The sequence below is a fragment of the Bicyclus anynana genome, chromosome 10 (assembly GCF_947172395.1).
Source record: "Bicyclus anynana chromosome 10, ilBicAnyn1.1, whole genome shotgun sequence".
Taxonomy (NCBI): Eukaryota; Metazoa; Arthropoda; class Insecta; order Lepidoptera; family Nymphalidae; genus Bicyclus; species Bicyclus anynana.
Window position 1 is genome coordinate 15,366,607 of NC_069092.1, and position 7,355 is coordinate 15,373,961.

Below are 7,355 nucleotides of genomic sequence, written 5' to 3' on the forward strand. Positions count from 1 at the left end.
CGCTGAACGTCCGAATTCGACACCACCGGCGCCTGCGCCTACGCCACCCGCCAGCTGAGGCTCAGCCGAGACGTACGCCGCGCACACGCAAGCGACTGCCACAATGAAGAGCAACTGTAAATAACGATAACAATCAAGTTAGTGAATTGACCGGCCGGCACCTGCCGCTCATATCAGGCCTTTCGTATAAAAATAACACGAATGGTTTAAAAAACTAAAAAACACGCTTGATAAATATTATCACGGGGGTGCATTTCAAATAGCCTGTCCGCTATCTTGGTTGTCCGCCATATTGGATTTAAGTCACGCGACTATTTTTTTCGTATTCCTGACCGCAAACCCTTTCATTTGATATCCATATCATGGATTTCAAACAGTCAGTCCGCCATCTTGGGGAGGCCGCCATAATGGATTTGTAATGATATTTCTTAGCTACTCATGTATTTTCATCAGAAGTCAGACCGTGTGCAAAATTTCATCCTAATCGAAGACCGGAAAGTGGGTCAAATTAAGATTCTAAGATTTTCTTATTTATTTATTTATTTATTATTCAACAAAAACACATTTAAATTAAGCTTAACCATAGTGCAACACAAACCACAGTTGGTTTTACCGTGCACAGGTTATTATTATATAATACAATATTTAGGAACAAAAGTAATTAACAAACAGAAGAGGATAAATACCAAGAATAATCATTATAGGGTAGTTAAATAAAAGTGTGAGTGAACCGGTGCTGCGACGCTACACAGGCTGTCCCAAAAAATAATTCTTAAGTTTCCGCTTATGTACGTTCGTGAGTATATTAGAATCTTTTAGAAGATTCTTTACCGTATCCGGAAAATCGTTAAAGATTGTTGGAACATTATATTCCAGCCTTCTCTTACCATACCCATTTATGAAGTTTAGATTTTTTTGGAACTTCTTAGTTTACTTACATACATTAATTACAAGAGAAGCTCATTTAAACGTGTTAAAAAGGCTCGGCCCTGTAGTAGGATTAAAATAGGTTGATATATCTAATATAATAATAATAATAATAATAATATGTAATGAAACAAGTTAAACAGAAGACTTACGGTTTTCATTGTTCTCGGTTCGGTTATATCGGTTCTCCAAATGCATGAGCATTGACTGTGCAACAGAGTTTATATATTTTGATTCTAATAGTTATATCTATTAAAAACCCATTATTATTAAATTATTGATAAGAAATTATGATTATTTAGATACAATTTAATAGCATGACGTAATTACTTAATAATCCATTATATTTAATACTTCTTCTGCGTAAAAGTAGATGTAAACTTTCATCCTCTTTTTCTCACCCTTCTATTTAAATTTTTGCAATTTTTTTAAAGTATAATAAATAGTCTACTAATTTTACATTGACAAATGTACCTTTAAAACTGAAGAAATTTCCATACAAACTTTCTCCCCCTTTTTTTTTACGTGGGGAAATCCTCATGGATACCTTCTCGCCACGGGGAGGCAAGAAGGTTATGTCGGACTTCAACCGACTAAAACCCCACAGTGTTCCGACTCGCCGCCTGATGACTGAGCCACGGGAACATTTTGTAAACTACCGCAACCCAGCCAGCGGCACTCGTAAATCGAGCTCTCCTGTTGTTTTATTAAGATCGCTTAGGAAACACTGAAAGCGTTAACAACTCGAGGACTTATCTCCGGTGGATGACAGATTCTTCGTATCTATCACCCGGAGGTCCTCGTCAAGGAGGGAAATGACGGTCCTGAACGAGCCGCCTGCGTCCGGCTCTCTTACGGCGGATAGGATGAGAATCCACATCGACCTCTCTCAACCTTTCCGCTGCCTCTTGTGACATCACAATCTCACAGAAGGAGACTACAGCTTCCCAGGACTTCTCATTTTCCGTCATGGCTTTTAAAACGCATGGCAGAGATAGATCTCGTCCGATTACAGCCACCAGTGCCTCGCGTGGCTCCTCCCAACTGGAACATTCAGCCAGAGTATGCTGTGCGATATCAGAGGCGCAGCCACACTCATGGCAAACCTCTGTAGGCTCTCTACCGGCCACCTTCCACAGGTATCTTCCGAAGCAGCCGAGCCCCGAAATAACCTGTGTAAGGTGAAACGTAATTTCACCGTGCCTTCTTTGTACCCACCGTTGGAGTACAGGTCGAATCGCTTCAATTGCTTGTCGACCTGCACCTGGCAACTCTAGCCTCTCTTGCCACTTCCTAAGAACTTCGCCGTGAGCTTTGCGCTTCCACTTGGTTATTATTCCCCGGGAAATTTGTTCTCCTCGTGATTGGGTATCCACCCTAAGCAGGTGCATTGACGCCAATACCTCCGTATCCAGATCCCATGGAGGCGTCCCAGCCAAAACGCAGGCAGCTTCGCAGGAGATGGTTCGATAAGCTGTGACTACCCTGGAAGCCATGACCCGCTGCGGCCTCTGCAACAGTGTTCGGTTTTGAGCAGTCAGAGAATATACCCATATTGGCGCCCCATACAATGCCATCGATCGCACTACTCCAGTGTAAAGGCGACGGCAGGCGCGGTGGGTCCACCCACGTTTGGGAGAAGCCGGCTCAGCGCCCCGGTGGCACCAATTAACTTTGGGACCAGTCGTCGGAAGTGTTCCACAAATTTCCATCGACTGTCGAGGACGAGTCCAAGGTACTTCATAGTCGACTCAACAGGGATAGATACTCCTCCAACGACGTGGTCGAACTCGACCGAAGGTGACATCCTTGGGTCATGAAAGTATAGAGCCTCAGATTTATTAAGGGCTACCTCCAATCCCAATCGCCGGATCCACTACCACTACCTGAGCCACACCAGCTGTCGCAATATGCGCGCCTCTCTGAAGGTTTTGCCACGGGGTATCATCTGTATAACACGTAACGTCAACGCCCTGCGCGTTAAAGCCCCGTAACACCCAGTCGTATCCGATATTCCACAGAAGTGGACCAAGGACCGAACCCTGTGGAACACCGCATGTCATCTCCCTTCGCGTCCATCCACTGTTAGCTGGGTATGTCACTGCTCTTTCAGAAAGGTAATTTTCCACGATTCGCCGTAGGTATCCCGGTATCTCGTGATACCTCAAAGCCTCCCGTATGCAGCTCCATGGGAGACTATTAAATGCGTTTGAAATATCAAGAGATACCACTAAAACCACTTCGCCTTGGGAAAGTGCGTCTTCCGTCAAAGCCCTCACAGGTCCAGCATCGATAGTGGCCTGCCTCGACGGAATCCATACTGGTTTTCGCTCAAGTTTGGCCCTACCTCCTCTAAATGCTTAACAAGCCGATTTGACACTATTTGCTCAAAGAGTTTGTTTACCTCATTCAGCAAGACAATCGGCCTGTATGCTGAAGCTGAGTCAGCAGGACGACCTACCTTTCGGAGTAAAACAAGTTTCCAATTTTCCAAGTACGAGGATACTGGCCGTGCTCCAGACATGCGCTAAAGAGAGCTCTAACTCTAGGTTCCAGAGGGCCAAGGGCAAACACCCACGCCTTCCCAGGGGTGCAGTCGGGACGCGGGGAAACTTTCTCCTCGTAGGTCAACCCTTTTTGATTTTATTTTCGCGACAAAAACTAAAGTCTTATACCCATCTTCGCATTATGGCATTAATCTGGCCAAATTTCATTTGAATTCATTCAGTAGTTTCAGCAAATAAAAAAGTCGGACTGTCAGACAGACAGACAAAAAATAATATTATAATGCTCTCCAACAAAAACTTTTAAAATATAGGTATTCAATAGCGGACCCGGTCAAGCTTCGCTTTTCCTTATGTGCACTTCTTCCCTACCCCTATCCTACCCTACATCTACTCTACCCCTACCTTTACCCTAACCTACCCTACCTCTACCTTACCCTACCCTACCCTACCTATACCCTAACCTTAACTTACCCTACCCCTACCCGTAACGTCACTAACGTCACTCAATTGTTTTGCCTTCACGAAACCTCTTCACACTTGAACGAAACACTTGTTCACGAAACACTTGAACTTTATGGTATGGTATGGTATTAAAATATTATTACGAATCGTATGTATGGGAGTACTTATAGAAAAGGGTTGTTTTTAGACTTCTTTTTTTAATTTGTCTCTTTTAATTAGGAATATTCTAAAAAAAATAATTAGGGAAATCGGTTTGTCCTCGAGATTTGCGCTTATCAACACATTCAGAAGATTGTAAGAGGTAAAAAAGGGTTGACCTAGGGAAGAAAGTTTGTATGGAAATTTCTTCAGTTATCAAGGTACATTTGTAAATGTAAAATTAGTAGACTATTTATTATATTTCAAAAAAATTGCAAAAATATGAATATAAGGGTGTGAATAGGGGTTGAAAGTTTACCTCGATATTTACGCGGACGAAGTCGCGGGCGTCCTTTAGTATTAAAAATAATGGATTATTAAGTAATTATGTCATGCTATTAATTTGTATCTAAATAATCATAATTTCTTATCTATGATTTAATAATAATGGGCTTTTAATAGATATATGTGCAACAGAGTTTATATATCAAAATATATAAACTCTGTTGCACAGTCAGTGTTCATGCATTTGGAGAACCCACAATGAAAACCGTAAGTCTTCTGTTTAACTTGTTTCATTATATATTAATATTATTATATTAGATATATCAACCTATTTTAATCCTACTACAGGGCCGAGCCTTTTTACACGCTTAAATGAGCTTCTCTTGTAATTAAGTATGTATGTAAGAAAATCTTAATTTGACCCACCTTCCGGTCTTCGATTAGGATGAAATTTTGCACACGGTCTGAGTTCTGATGAAAATACATGAGTAGCTAAGAAATGTCATTACAAACCCATTATGGCGGCCTCCCCAAGACGGCAGACTGGCTGTTTGAAATCCACCCCCATGATATGGATATAAAATGCAATGAAAGGGTTTGCGGTCAGTAATATGAAAAAATAGTCGCGTGACTTAAATCCAATATGTCGGACGACCAAGATGGCGGACAGGCTATTTGAAATGCACCCCCGTGATAATATTTATCAAGCGTGTTTTTTAGTTTTTTAAACCATTCGTGTTATTTTTATACGAAAGGCCTGATATGAGCGGCAGGTGCCGGCCGGTCAATTCACTAACTTGATTGTTATCGTTATATACAGTTGCTCTTCATTGTGGCAGTCGCTTGCGTGTGCGCGGCGTACGTCTCGGCTGAGCCTCAGCTGGCGGGTGGCGTAGGCGCAGGCGCCGGTGGTGTCGAATTCGGACGTTCAGCGCAACCGTGGCGCTACAGGGGAGTTGGAGAAAGCGAAGCTATCGAGCGTGCAGCGGCTGATCATAGCCGTTGGGTTAGAGATGTACAGTACGCCGAGAGAGCGGTTCGTGGGTAGTCGGGCTAGTCCCGTTGCCGTGCGAGCTGCGGACTACAGTTACTGATCTGGATAACATGACCGTTATTAATTAATTGATTAATTAGTTGCACAGTTCATAAATCTTGTTGGAAGAGGCTAAAATTTGTGATGGATTAAAAACAAAAAATAATATGATGCGCACCACGATATATAGACGAGATAAAAACAAATGTCAAAGTAGCGGCGCAATCGTAAATATAGCTCTCTCTTTTGTCTCGTCGCAATTAAAGAGATAGCAATATTTTCGATTATGCCGCCTCCGGGCCACGAAAGAAGTCCCGTGACCAAAACCTGAAGTAAAATTGACAGCGCCTTACACAAATGACAATGAGCGCCATTAAAACATTAGCGCCGCGTATACGGGACTTATTTCGTGGCGCGGAGTATACATCGTGGCACGCGCGGATACAAAAGATACAAAAAAACTGAAATCCTAATTTTACAAATTAACACAGCCCAGAGGGCTGTCAGCCTCTCTTTTTTTAATTTCAATGTAAAATCAGTAAATTAATAAATTAAATTCAAACATATTGAAAATTCTGAAATTAAAAGTTTTGTAAAAAATAATAATTGTTGTCTCAAGAAATGTCTTTTTTTTTCAAAACCAAAATTAATGCGGCCACAATAGAATCCTTCAGTCCGCTAGTATTTTTATGAGTATATATTATGTCTATTATGTAAAGTGGAAAAAGCGCTCAGATCGCGTTATTCTGACATGGGTTCGATTCCCGACGTTATGTAAGTATTTATTTAAAAGTCCTTACTTAATTAAAAATAAGTCAAAGCAACTTTAAAACAGTGGCAGATATTACGGTGCAAATGAGCGACTTTTGAATGAACTTGCAAATAATGCTTCTAATCAAAATCAAAATTCATTTATTTCAAGTAGGCTCAGTTGACAAACACTTTTGATACGTCAGTTGTTTTTTGTAAAGATTCTACCACCGATTCGGAAAGCAGGTTCTGCTGAGAAGACACCGGCAAGAAACTGTTGCTCTTTTAAAAAAATGTCGTACAATATTATAGTTTACAATTGATGACAACATTACTATTTCTTGTACTTTCACTTCCTGTGTGAAGGTGGAAGCTGATCCAACGGCCTCCAAACACCTTTATCATTAAGGAACTCATCAATGGTGTAGTAACCTCGACTAAGTAAATGTTTTTTAAAACATTGCTATATTTGTTGTACTTAGGCAACAGAAAATACCCCATAAAATTTTATTGTCTTGAGAATGTCAAAATATTATGCACTAAACTGCAATATTTTGTTGCGTTTGATTTTTTACAGCTCTATGGTAATTTAAACCTCAGTTTATTATCTAAGTTTATTAAGTAAGTGTACAGAATGGTTACTACACAGGCAATGTCATGTGCCAAGTCGCTCTAATGAGCTATCAACTTAACTATCCCATGATGAACAACGCATCTTTATCAAATTATAACTCACGTCAAGACTACTAATTTAAAAACAAAGCAATGTTCTCAGCACCAAAACACGCAAGGTTGGTCTGCCCGAAGACCAATCGTAATATTCGTTAGTTAGTTCATGGCAATACATCCTGGCAATTAACTCTTCGTGCGCATGAAAATGGTTCATGCATATGCAGCATGTGATAACCGACATTGCTTCATGCATCGCCTGTTATCAACATTCAAGTATCACAGTCACTTGAGTTTGAACTTTATTAATTCAAATAATACGCTTTGAGGCACAGTTAAGCGCACTGCTCCAGTTTAAAGTTTACCTTGAGGCACTTTCGACCTCAAACCCCGTGAATGTGTTAATCTAAATCGAGATGTCGGTTTGGCTTGTATTTAATGCTAATTTGAGAACACAAACGGCTTTGTGTGAGTAAACTAAAGAAATGTCAGCACAGAGGAAACGTAAGTTATTATGTGACTTAGGAGGGGGCGTTCGGCATAAATTTAATTTATTTGAAAATTTCAATATGTATATTTTAGAA

The 7,355-nt window shown here is 40.8% G+C and overlaps 1 long non-coding RNA gene across 1 annotated transcript; it reads left to right on the forward strand.

Moving 5' to 3' along the window:
- Positions 1-4,464: 4,464 nt before the first annotated feature.
- LOC128198460 (uncharacterized) lies at positions 4,465-5,974 on the forward strand. Its single transcript, XR_008251184.1, has 2 exons — positions 4,465-4,586; positions 5,140-5,974. It is a non-coding gene; the product is annotated as an uncharacterized LOC128198460 (long non-coding RNA).
- The last annotated feature ends 1,381 nt before the right edge of the window (positions 5,975-7,355 follow it).